Below are 12,810 nucleotides of genomic sequence, written 5' to 3' on the forward strand. Positions count from 1 at the left end.
CTGTACCGGGAGGACACAGAGCCAGTGACACCTGTCGTCAGTGATCCGGGACCTGGCGCAATAATCCCCTTCTCTGTGGTTGCGTCGCGCCGTTCTGATCAGTCTCGGGCAGCAGCTGTCACTCACAGCCGAGCAGAGTGAAGTCACCTCCCCATCCTCTTGTATGGCTACACAGTGCTGTGTATGGAGGAGGAGGAGGAGGGGGAGGCGGCTTCAGTGAAGCCGCCTCCCCCTCCTTCTCCTTTATGGACAGCACTGTGTAGCCATACAAGAGGAGGGGGAGGCGGCTTCACTCTGCTCGGCTGTGAGTAACAGCTGCTGCCCGAGACTGATCAGAACGGCGCTGTCTCTTCAGTCGGAGGGGGAGGGCGCTGGCCTGGCACCCCCCCCAGGGTGTGGCACCCGGTGCGGCCCGCACCCCCCGTCCCACTCTTAGTACGCCACTGGAGGCAGCAATACCCCCGTGTTTCCCCGAAAGTAAGACATACGTCTTACTTTCGGGGTACGGCTTATATTAGCCGACCCCTCTGAAACTCCCGATACGTCTTACAATCGGGGGTGTCTTACTTTCGGGGAAACACGGTATCAGCAAAAGTATGCAGGAATAGGACACACCCCCTTAAAGGAGAATGGTACAAAAAAAAAGATTGGTTAAACCCACAAGTGCTTTTTTTTTTACCACTACTATTCCTTTATATTGGCTTTTGGAATTTACAAATGCAGCAATTTAGAAATCAGATGAAAGGTTTAGCTCTGGATCACACCAAAATGAGGGACAAATGTGGAGGAAAGAGGGACTGAGGGACATTGCTCCAAATCATGGACAGTTAGGAGCAGTTTTTTTCCTGTCAAAACCAGGTACTCGTTTCCACTTCCGGGTAACATCGCTGCACAACTATTGTGGTGTTCTACACAATTTCCAGCCCCTCCTCCTCAAAACTGATGAATTCGTTTAACCACTTACAGACCGGACCAATTTGCTGGTCAAAGACCAGACCACCTTTTGCGATTCGGCACTGCGTCGCTTTAACTGACAATTGCGCGGTCGTGCGACGTGGCTCCCAAACAAAATTGACGTCCTTTTTTTCCCACAAATAGAGCTTTCTTTTGGTGGTATTTGATCACCCCTGCGTTTTTTTTTTTTTGCGCTATAAACAAAAATAGGAGCGACAATTTTGAAAAAAACGCATTATTTTTTACTTTTTGTTATAATAAATATCCCCCAAAAATATATAAAAAAACATTTTTTTCCCTCAGTTTAGGCCGATACATATTCTTCTACATATTTTTGGTAAAAAAGAAAATCGCAATAAGCGATTATTGATTGGTTTGCACAAAAGTTATAGCGTTTACAAAATAGGGATAGTTTTATAGCATTTTTATTAATAATTTTTTATTATTTTTTTTTTTACTAGTAATGGCGGCGATCAGCGATTTTTATTGTGACTGCGACATTGTGGGGGACCCATCGGACATTTTTGACACATTTTTGGGACCATTGTCATTTATACAGTAATCACTGCTATATAAATGCAGTGATTCCTGTGTAAATGACACTGGCAGTGAAGGGGTTAACCAGTGGGTGGCAGTGTAGGGGTTAAGTGTTCCTAGGGGCGTGTTACTAACTGTGGGGGGCTTGGGCTTTCATTTAGTGAACACTGATCTCTGCTCCAATCACATGGAGCAGAGATCAGCGTCACTAGTTGCTAGGCAGAATGGAGAAATGTTGATTACAACGGCACTTCTCCATTCGGCCGCTCCGTGAGACGATCGCGGGGTCCCGACCAGCGCGGGAGCGCGCCGCCAGCGGTGCGCTCCCGATGGCAGGGCAGAAAACTTAAAGGGACGTACATGTACGCTCATTTGCCTGCCCATGCCATTCTGTCGACGTACATCGTCGTGCGCTGGTCGGCAAGTGGTTAAAAAAAAAAACTGAAAATTGTTTCATACTTACCGTAATTTTCCTTTCCTGGTGCCTATCCATGGCAGCATACCAGTGATAGCTCCGCCCCGGAGTCCTCCCCTCAGGATAGTTACTAGCTTATAAAAAGGAAACCCATATCCCCCCCTAGCATTCTCCAATTATATCGAATACCAGGGAGGGTATGTATGCTGTCATGGATAGGCACCAGGAAAGGAAAATTACGGTAAGTATGAAACAATTTTCCGTTTTCCTGGTGCCTCCATGGCAGCATACCAGTGATACAATGAATAGCTAAAACCAGGGTGGGTAATGCTTCAAAGGAAAACTTTATTTAATTTAAGGCAATTCCAGGGCTGACTCAATAGTCCGTCTACCAAATTCCACCAAAGTTAGTGCCCCTGGGTCAATTCTGTATTGACGCATGAACGTATTTGGAGACATCCATGTGGCTGCCTTGCAGATAGTTTCTAAAGATATGCATGTCCTTGCCGCCCATGAGGATGAAACAGCTCTAGTGGAATGAGCTCTGACCGCCGGCAGATCCAACCCTCTTGCTTTATACACCTTTTGAATTAATTTGCAGATTCCAGAGGCGATAGTCCTAGATGTGGCTTCTTTCCCTTTATTCCTACCCCATGGTTTTATGAATAGCCTATTCGAGGACCTAAAGGGACTCGTGACCTGTTAGTAGCGTGTTAAAACTTTTGAAATGTCCAGTTCTTGTACCGCCCCAGAGTGTGGGTCTGTAAAGGTTGGTAGTGCCCAGGCTTCAGAGTGTGGCACGGGAAGAAACTTTTGGAACAAAACCATGCACTGTCCGCAGTTCTACCCTGTCTGGAAAAAGGTTATGTGCTCTTTTTCTGCCCTCAACGCTTGCAACTCTGAAGCTCTTCTTCCTGAAGTAATAGCCACCAAGAAAACTGGTTTCAGGGTTAGGTTCCAAAGTGCAGCAGAATCCAATGGTATGAACAGTTGAGACTTTCTAGAACCAGAGGTAGATCCCCGGCTGGAAAGGAACGTTTTAGCGGTGGGCGAATCTTCTTGACTGCCTTAAGGAACTGTACGATGAGTGCATCTTCTGCCCATCTTTTCTGGGTACTCGCTGAAATAGCTGCCACTTGGACTTTTAGGGAGCTTAGGCTGAGTCCCAAGTCCGAGCCTGATTGTAAGAATTCTAAGATTACTGAGGTGGACAGCACATGTGTCTGTCTTCCGCAAACTGTTTGAACTTATCCCATATCTTTGAGTAAATGTAATTAGTAGAGGGCATCCTTACCTTTAATAGGGTTGAAATTACGCCTGCCGAACATCCTAGGGATTGGAATCTTTTCTGTTTAAGATCCAGGCATGTAAGTTCAGCTTGTGTGGGGCTGGATGAAAAAAAAAAAAACTTTCCCTGTGAAAGCAGTTGCGGGAATACTGGGATTTTGACCGGAGAACGTACACTGAGGCTCATTGTCCAAGAGAACCATGGCCTCTTCGGCCAATAGGGAGGAACTGTCACAACCCTGACCGGCTCCCTCGATAATCTAAGCAGAAATTTCGCAACCAATGGTCTGGGAGGAAATGCATATGCCGTCTTGCAGTGCCACGGGCACGATAAGGCATCTATCGCCTCTGCTCCAGGGTGAGGTAGGCGGGACAGGAACCTTGGCACCTTTGCGTTTGTCGGGGAGGCGAATAGGTCTATTTCCGGAGGTTTCTGTAACTTCGCAATCCACCTGAACACCGCCAGATGGAGTGACCATTCGTTGCTGTCTGGGAAACAGCGAGATAGGAGATCCGCCTGTCGATTCAAATGGCCCCAGGAGATAAATTGCTTTCAAATCCACCAGATTTCTCTCTGCCCACAACATAATAGGCTCTACCTCTCTCAACAGCATGAGGCTGTGAGTTGCCCCTTGACGTTGTATATATGCTACCGCTGCTTTATTGTCCAGACGGACCAGCACCTGTTTCTGACGTACATGTTTTATCAGTGCCAAATATACCACTCGCAGCTCCAGGATATTGGATATTATTCCCTCCGTGGGGATATCCCATCTCCCTTGTACCTCCAGGTGACCACAGTGGGCCCGCCACCCCTTCGCGCTCGCATCGGTGGTAAGGATGGTCCAAAAGGGCCCTGTAGGAGGCGAGGCCTTGAGATGTTGTCTTCTTTTGTCCACCATAGCAGACCCCTCTTCCTGGATGTCAATATCGCTATCCTTTGATACAGTGAGTTCCTCTTCCATTGTGTCAAAAAGCCCCATTGAAAAGTCCTCAGATGCCAATGGGACCAGGGCACCATCGGTATACAGGCTGATATGGTCCCTATCAGACTTAGGCAATTTGACACCGAAAGGTGAGATAGTGTTCTTACGTGGCCCATTTTCTGAGCGATCACTGTCATTTTCTGCGGGGGGTGTCAAAGAGGGCACCTAGATAAACCATTGTTTGCGTTGGGATCAGGACCCTCTTTCATGTGTTTATTAGCCACCCAAACTCTTTCAGAGTGGACAGAAGAATTTGCCTATGCTTTACCAATTGGTCTGAACTGTATGCTAGCAATAGGATGTCGTCCAGACAACGGAAAACTCGAAGTCCCTTCTCTCTGAGGAGTGCTAGAACTGCAATCAACACCTTTGAGAATATTCTTGGCGATGTGCACAGACCAAAAGGAAGGCACTGAAATTGAACGTGAGTTGATCTTACTGCCACCCTCAAAAACCTTTGGAAGGCAGGCAGCATGGACACATGGAAATACGCATCTTGCAAATCCACCGAGATCATCCAGTCTCCTGGTTGAACTGCCTGTATGATCGTCTAATGATTCTATCTTGAAGGATTCCAACTGAATAAATTGATTTAACCTTTTCAGATCAGCTACTGGCCTCCACTCTCCACCCCTTTTGGGGGTAAGAAAGAGAGGAGAGTAGAACCCTGTGAATCTTTCGGAGGGAGGGACAGGTATCACTGCTTGTTGCACCATCAGGAGTTGAAGGTAACTTTGCAGAGCTTCTGCCTTTTGAGGTTAGGTTGGGATCTTTGTTTGAATGAATGAGTCTTGTGGGGGCTGTTCTTGGAACGTCCATAAATGTCCGAACCTGACCGTAGATACCACCCACAGGTCCCTGCATCTGTGCAGCCAGGCTTCTGTGAACTCCTTCAAACTGGCACCTACTGGTGGGGATGACCTCTTGTCAAAAGGACTTCGCACCCTCCTGGGTGCTGGGGAGACTTCTTTGCTTATTTGTTTTCAAGAAAGTAGCCTGCGTGCTTCTCCAAGTCCTTTTGGAGTCCCTACTTTGCCGGAAGTTGCTGGAATTTCTATTTCTAGACCACTGATATTTAGACGACACCACTCGAGAACGCCTAACCCTTCTATCCTGGTGGAGCAACCCTGATTTTCCCCCAGTCACTCTTGAGATTGCCTTTTCCAGCCTCTTTCCAAAGAGGGCCTTCCCATCAAATGGGATTTTTCACCAATTTTGTTTGGATTCCGCATCCGCTGCCCACGGCTTTAGCCACAATGCTCTTTTGGCCATGTCAGCATGGAACATTGCCCTGGCTGAATATCTCATGGTGTCTATTGCAGCCTCTCCAATAAAATCTGCTGATATTTTAAGCTCAGCCAAAGTTTTAATAATATCTTTGGGGACATCTTCTCAAATAGCCTCCTTGATATTCTCCGTCCACACTTTGACCACATTGGAGACTGAAGCCAGGGCCACCGATGCTCTGCAGGCTCCGCCAGCCAACTGGTAGGCCTTCTTCAAGTCTGCATCTATTCGTCTATCCAATGGGTCCCTAAAGGAAGCCGAATCTTCTATAGGAAGGGTAATATTCTTTGCTAGCCGCACTACCGCCACGTCAACTACCAGAGTAGTGTCCAGGAAAGCCGCATCCGAATCCGCCAGAGGATATAACTTTTGAAGTCTATTCAAGGAAAAACGTTTGTCCGCTTTTTCCCCATTCACCCTCCACTAGATCTTTCAATTCCTCCAGGAAGGGGAAACAATTTTGTTTTTTATTTTGTTTTTTGGAGGCTCTACTGCTTCTTCCCAACCAATGGCTTGTTTAACCGCCAATACAACTGGTTGCGCTAGAGAAAAAATGGAATCCACACGGATCCGATTAATTTATGGAGTCCTTCGAGTCACTTTTGTCTCCTGCTCGGGTAGGTGGGCTTGATGTAGCGCCTGCAGGGGCTGCAAAAGACGGGCCAGGAACGGATAACTCCCGCCAGAGGAACCCTGCGGAGAGGGGTTCACCTGCATTAGTTCAGTTAAGGAGTCTTTGACTATTCTTTTAATAAGGTCTGTGACCTGCTCAACTTCGGTCCCCTGAATCGCATAACCCTGCAAGCAATTTTGGCAGATATGTTTATCTGGTAAAGGCGTCGCTCCACATGCCCTACACTCTTTGATCTCTCGTCTGGATGGGCTGCTTGACTGCTGCCTTTTGGAGGATGACCTTTAGACTGATGAGAGCTAGACGAATGGCTGTGTCTTGAGCTTGGACTGGAGCGTCCATTTTGGTGGCCAGAAGTCTGGTTAGACGTGTTCTGGTGTATAGAGCTGAAACAAGAGTAACAGCCCAAGGCACTCTTTTAGTCTAATTCCTTTCTTCTTTTTTTTTTATAAAGTATGTATGTGCCCTTTCCTAAGAAAGTGAGGGTTTTGGTCAAACGGTGGCTGGTTAATAATTGTGAAGGCAAGTAAGGGCGGTAAAGGCGACTGAAATAGAAGCTAAAAGAATGGACAGGAAAGAATAAAAAGGCTCCTAAAAAATTGTCATTATCTAATTCTACGATTTTTTTTATATATATATTATTTTTCTTTATTACAGATGAGATACACATACATTCACATATATATATATATATATATATATATATATATATATATATATATATATATATACACATACATACACTATATACATATTTTTAACTAACTGCAAGCGAAAAAAGGAAATACTCCCCAAAGACCCCATATTCCCTAGAATTATATAGGTATACATACAGTATATGTACATTCACAAACATATTGACTAATCCTTACCGCATACCAAAGTATACAAAGGTTTAATTACTCAATTAAACACATATATATATACATATACATCTATATACACACCTACCCACATACATCTCTGAGAAAGGTAAGGAATAGACCACTTACTAAGTTGAAATGGTGGAGTTGCAGAAGCACTCCCAGGCAGGACAATTTTATCAGAGCCTGCCACCTTTAGCTTGTTTGAGCTTAAATGGAGAGGGGGTGGGGGGGGAAAGGTAAGCAAAGGAAAATAGACTCAGAAAGAGCCCCTACCTGCCTTCAAAGACCAGCATAGCCTGTCTTCAGAACTGAAGCCCCTGTTAGGAAGCTGTTGCTGCTGCCCCAAAAGACCCTCAGAAGGGGCTCCGCTCTTTTCAGTGCTGTTAGCAACCCAAGACAGGGGACTGCGTCTGGGAGAGGCCAGAACCCAGACTGAAGCTGCACCAGGCAGAGATAAGAACACATACAAAACTATCCATCAGGTATGAGGAAAAAAAGGAGAATGCTAGGGGGGGATATGGGTTTCCTTTTTTATAAGCTAGTAACTATCCTGAGGGGAGGACTCCGAGATGGAGCTATCACTGGTATGCTGCCATGGAGGCACCAGGAAAAATGTTTTGGGATATTTATTAGAGCAAAAAGTTAAAGATATTGGGGGTTATTTACGAAAGGCAAATCCACTTTGCACTGCAAGTGCACTTGGAAGTGCAGTCGCTCTAAATCTAAGGGGTAGATCTGAAATGAATGGAAGCTCTGCTGATTTTATCATCCAATCATGTGCAAGCTAAAATGCTGTTTTTATCTTCCTTGCATGTCACCCTCGGATCTACAGCGACTTTACTTCCAAGTGCACTTTCAGTACAAAGTGGATTTTCCTTTAGTAAATAACCCCCAATGTTGTTGTTTTTTTCAAACTTGTCGCTTTTTTTTGTTTATAGCGCAAAAAAAAAAAAAAAAGCAGAGGTGATCAAATACCACCAAAAGAAATCTCTATTTGTGGGAAATAAAGGATGTCAATTTTGTTTGTGTACAGCGTCGCATGACACCTTCCGGTCCTTAAGTGGTTAAACACCATTTTTAAAGAAAATCCATACTGAGAGAAGTGTGGGGTATGCAATAACTGTCCTCTGCTTCTGCAAATGCTAGTTCCCTGGTTGTCATGCTTAATACTGGAATAAGTATGCAGATCAAAGGTTCAATGACTTTAATCTGTCTTTACATGTTACATACTTGTTTTATGTCAGTAACTTAAATGTTAAAAACAGAGACAACCAGAAATATAGTATTTATGAAAGAGTTCAGCAATGGCAGCCTCTCTCAGAACAGGGTTCCTTTAAACAACATCTTTTATGCCTAAAATAGAAAGCAATCTGTTTGGTTGCATGAGTTAAGGTGAAGCAAATGCACACAGAAGGTTTTTTTTTTTTTTTCCTCTGCTAAATGTTGTACTTTGTCCAAAGAAAAGAGGTGTAGGTATTAGGTGATGTTTTATTGCAAAGTAGCCAATAAACACAACATCTAATTCAGCACAGTGTAAAAAAAGTGTATAATTAGAAAGTTACCACTAGATGGCAGTACATCACTTTGTATTTCCACTGATAAATGGGTATTATAAGAAAGTTTTACTGCTTAGTGTCTTGTAATTCTATCAACTACAGCTCATTTGTGCTGAAGAGCAGAGTGAAACTAAACTGAAGTCACTTTTACTTTTTAAATTCATATGTTCATGCTCAATAATTAGCTGTGAAAAAAAACAGCCTTCGTGTGGTGTAAATTCTTAGAAAATAATGCAGAATCGGTGGGAGCCATGAGCGCGTCACTAGCCACGTTGCCTGCCACCAGATGCCATCAGGTGTCCCAAGCGGAGTCTGCCCTTACATCAGGTGCCCCATCAGAGGTACGTTCCTCACATCTGTGTCCATCAGCGGAGCCCCTCCTTACATCTGGTGCCCCTCTCACATCCACAGACCGCCCCCCACATCCTGCACAGACCTGCCCCCACATCCTCCACAGACCGGCCCCCACATTCACAGACCGGCCCCCACATTCACAGACCGGCCCCCACATTCACAGACTGGCCCCCGACATATGACGCCCCCACATTCACAGACTGGCCCCCGACATACGACTGGCCCCCACGTCCACAGACTGGCCCCCACGTCCACAGACTGGCCCCCACATTCACAGACTGGCCCCCGACATACCACTGGCCCCCACATTCACAGACTGGACCCCCACATTCACATACCATGACTGTCACTGGCCCCCGACATACCACTGGCCCCCACATTCACAGACTGGCCCCCGACATCCACATACCATGACTGTCTGTCACTGGCCCCCGACATACCACTGGCCTCCGCCCCGACATCCACATTGTAGACTGGCCCCCAACATGCCACCGTTGCCGCGCGCAGATGACTGTGGCGCCGCCCACTGCCCTTTACACTCACTGACACAAACACACACTAGCAGTGGGGGTGGGCGGCGCCACAGGTGTAGACCAACTTCTGGTCTTCTTAAAAATGGCGGCCGGGGGAGACATTGTCTCCGCCGGCCGCCGACCTCTAACGGCCGGCGGCAAAAAAACGGGAAATTCAATTTCCCGGGACAAACCGAATTTCGCGGGACATTTCCCAGGACAAAATTAATTCGGGACAAATGTCCTAATTGCGGGAATGTCCCGTGAAATTCGGGACAGTTGGCAACTATGTATATGGCCACTGCTGGCCTCCTTTTGAAAATGCTAGTTTCCTGTCTGGTTAACTTTAAAATAGATAACTTACTAAACACTACCACTCCAATTCTCCACACGAGCAACTCCCTGTCCCTATAGAACAGCCTTTTTCAACCTGAACTTATCCGAGAGGCAGAAATGGCTCAATGCTGAAGGAACCCCTAGCAACCCCTGGAGGAACCCTAGGGTTCTGCAGAACCAGGGGCGGACTGATAACTCATGGGGCCCCCGGGCAATAGGAGATTATGCGGCCCCCAGGCAATCAGAGATTATGGGGCCACACAGTATAAAATCACACAGGTTACACATACATGTACACACAGTATACACAGATATGTTTCTATTGGCTGAGAAGGTACTGGAGAGGTGGGGCAGCTATAATATCGTATTTTTAGACCAAAAGGATGTTGGCAAGGGACATTTCAGATGGCAGACACAAGATTTTTATATACTGTCCCTGGTTTTACTGAGGCTGGCAAACCTGATGGGGCCCCCCAGTGGCCCGGGGCCCTCGGGCAGTGCCCGAGTTGTTGAATGGTCAGTCCGCCCCTGTGCAGAACCCTGGTTGAGAATCACTGCTATAGAATATTAACAACTCCAAAAATCCCGGTCTTCAGCTCTCTTCCTGGGTAGGTTGTGGCATTACAAATACTCAACAACTAGTAGTGGAAGGAAAGCTTCTATCTTTTGAAGACCTGCAATCAAAATATAATCTAACAAATTCTGAGCACTCTCGCTTTATTCAGCTATACTGTTCAAGAAAGGTATGATCCCTATAACAATTAATATAGAGGAAGAGATATGTAATATCTATATCCCAGACAACTCTACCTTTAAAGGGATCGCTTTCTTCTATGGGAAAATTTGTGCTTCACATAACTTCACCAAAACATCTACAATGCTAAAGTGGGAACAAGATCTAGGTCAACAATACTGGGCACCTTCATGGAGATCAGCTTTACTCTGAACTAGTCAAACACCCCCCGGTTTGGTTCATATCCAGAACATGCGAACAGGCAAAAAATTTGTTCGTAAAAAGTGTTTGGGTACCTGGGTCCTGCCCAAGGTTAGATGTATCAATGCAAAAAAAAAGTTTTAAAAATGTGTATTTTTTCGGGAGCAGTTATTTTAATGCTTAAAGTGAAACAATAAAAGTGTAATATTCACTTACATTTCGTACCTTGGGTTTGTCTATAGTATGCCTGTAAAGTGGCGCACGTTTCCCGTGTTTAGAACAATCTGAGACCCTTTACCTGTATGGTCTGGTATGGATTTTGAGGGGGGCCCCCACGCCATTTTATTTTTACATTTTGGCATGGGGTTCCCCTGTGGGGGAATCCTATGCTGATTTTTTAATGACTTTTATGTGTATTGCCGGGACTGTCAATTCATTATAGCCGCGAGTAGTTTTAAATTACTTTTTTTCCTTTAGAAATGTAATTTTGCTCTCAGACTGTTCTAAACACGGGAAACATGCGCCACTTTACAGGCATACTATAGACACCCCCCAGGTACGAGATTTAAAGGAATATTACACTTTTAATGTTTCACTTTAAGCATTATTAAAATAATTACTCCTGAAAAAACATTTTGAAAACGTTTTTTTGCGTTGATAAATGTCCCCTGGGGCAGGACCCAGGTCCCCAAACACTTTTTATAACAATAACTTGCATATTAACCTTTAAAATTAGCACTTTTGATTTCTCCCATAGACTTTTAAAGGGTGTTCCGTGGCTTTCGAATTTGCTGCGAACAGCCAAAATTGTTCTCTATTCGGTGAATGGGCGAACAGCCAATGTTTGAGTCAAACTTATGTTCGACCCGAACATCAAGCCCATCCCTACTCTGGACATATAAATCTATGCTATGCGTTGATCACTGGGAATTTTTCCAGAAAATAATACATAGGTGGTATTACACCCCATATAGATTATCGAAAATATCGCCCAGCAATTCCAGTAAATGCTGGAGAAATTGTGACTCCACAGGTTCCCTCATACATATACTATGATACTGTAATTCTATTAGATCATGCTGGAATCAGATCTTCAAATTAATCTCCAAATTCACCCAGCACCCTACTCCTCCTTCGGTTGAGAAAGCCCTCCTGCATCTCATCATTAATAATACCCCCCACAAAACCTGAGCCATTGTAGTTGACATCATTTTGTCTGCTAAGCTCAATATAATGAGACACTGGGGCTCCCTAAACACCCCAAACATCAGATGTCATCAGAGAGGTAAATAGATGCTGCTCTCTAGAACGGATGTTTGCTATGACAAATTATTCCCTGACAAAGGGAATTAATTAAACATGGGATTCCTAGCTAGCACTCTTCTAATGCATGAAAACTATTTTCCCCACTATTTATGTATCCTCATTACCAAAGATATAACACTTATATTGTTCTATTACCCCTGACCGGCTGTTCCAAATAGTATACGGTTTGAGTTAATATAATGCACAATGCACGTACCTGATTATATGTGTTTTCAGTTAGTGCTGTACTCTTTATCAGTTTATCTCACTGGGCTGCTTAGGCCCATGTTTACCCTTTTCTTATTCTAACACCTTCCCATATGTTTAAAGCTTCAGTGAAGAACGATGAAACATGAGGGTTGTCTCCCTCTCAAGACACAGTATTAACTCACTTTGCCATCAGATGGCACCCTACGGCCAGAAATGTAGAATTTTTTTTTTTTCAGGGAGAACTAATTTATTAAAATAATCTATTATAGGATAAATTAAATTTATATTTTTATATAACAAGTTGGACTATGTGATTCTATCTAAATAGGGTTGCACTGATACCATTTTTTTTTACCAGCGAGTACGAGTGCCAATACTTTCAGCCAAGTACTCAGGAGTACCGATACCTTTGCCATACAAAATGAATGGTCTCCTCATATGGTTTCTCAGCCTGACCCAATCATCCCATATGGATCACGCATGGATGTTTGGTAGAATGAAGAGAGACAAGTGTATGGTTAAGGCTGGATTCACACCATGTCTGTTGCCTTCAGCTTGCATTATGGCACAATAAATGCACTTGAGCTGATGTGCATTAAATTTGATTTTATCAACACATTGCGTTGTGCTGATATACCTT

This window comes from Lithobates pipiens, unplaced genomic scaffold (assembly GCF_037356315.1).
Source record: "Lithobates pipiens isolate NorthernLeopardFrog02 unplaced genomic scaffold, aLitPip1_a1.2 Scaffold_18, whole genome shotgun sequence".
Lineage (NCBI taxonomy): Eukaryota > Metazoa > Chordata > Amphibia > Anura > Ranidae > Lithobates > Lithobates pipiens.